This window comes from Talpa occidentalis, unplaced genomic scaffold (assembly GCF_014898055.3).
Source record: "Talpa occidentalis isolate TD23 unplaced genomic scaffold, MPIMG_talOcc4v2.1 talOcc4.2, whole genome shotgun sequence".
NCBI lineage: Eukaryota > Metazoa > Chordata > Mammalia > Eulipotyphla > Talpidae > Talpa > Talpa occidentalis.
In genome coordinates, this window is record NW_023602073.1 from 5,725,118 (window position 1) to 5,726,368 (window position 1,251).

A 1,251-nucleotide genomic window follows, 5' to 3' on the forward strand; every position below is an offset into this window, starting at 1 on the left:
GAGACACACTATGGGGTTAGTGGGGGGAGGTGGGGAAAGGAGAGGTTGGGGTCAAAATAAGGGGGTTGCAATTGTATGGGGAAATATAAAAATAAAATAAAAAAGAAGTTGGAAAATGAATAAATACAAATGATTGTTTAGTATTAGAAGTATTCGGGATCTTTATCTAGAGATCTGGTGATGTTTTTGTAACCAGCAATACACTGCAGGGACTTAAATCTTTTCTATTGATTGGTCTATGTTAACACCGCTTTCATTATACATTATTTCGCTTAATGTTTCCGTTTCGAAGAACCTATTGACAGTGTTACATGAGAACTTGCTGGACCACGAAAAGCAAAAACAAGGCCAAAAAAAAAAAAAGTGTCTAGCTTCATTCATAACTCAAACACAGGTGCCTTTTCTTGTGACACCCATGATCACATATGCTCTGTATGTGCTTCTCATTCCATTATGTAAAATATTAAAACGTTGTGTATTCAAGGGTTGAGATTTACCACAACAGAAAATTTTTACTTCTTCATCAAGGACACTTAAATGGCCCTCCCCCCATTTTTATAAAAGATTTATTTATTTATGCATACAAGAACTGGGGTGGAGGCCAGAGGTGTGGGGAGGCAATGAGAGGATTCACCAGAGACAGAGTGGGGAGCAGAACAGGCAGACTGACTGAAACACACTGCTGAGGGGAGCAGTGGGCGAGTCAGGAGAGGTCTGCTGCGCCATGTGGGTAGCTCCCAGACTGGCTGGGGATCAAACTTGTTCTGCAGTGGCTGTGGACAGCTTCATAGGTTGAGTCTTAAACCCTTGCGCCACCAGGGAAGCCCCCCCTCCTTTTTTTGGCAAGTGTGTTGTGACAAAGACAGCAAATATAAAATAGTTTTGTACCACTGCTTTGACTTGTGTTAAGGTCCCCACTGTTGTACTCATTATAGCTTTTGTCTGATGGTCACCAATGTCAACATAATGGAAAAGGCATATAACGTCCTAGCATTAGTTTGAAAATAGTTTTTACCCCACATCTCTCCCCTCCGCCCCCACAAGAGTTTCAGAGAATCTCCCCTTTCTCCCAGAGTTCCATGGACCACACTTTAAGAACCATAGTTTTAAGGTTACAGGGAAGCATTCGATACAACCTGGAAGGATGCTGGACATCTTTGTGGAGTGAGAGAGACCTGAACTGAAGCTTCTTGGGTACATATTGAGGGGGGAGTTGGCTGTCTAGGCAATGGGCATGCAGGAGCAGAGACC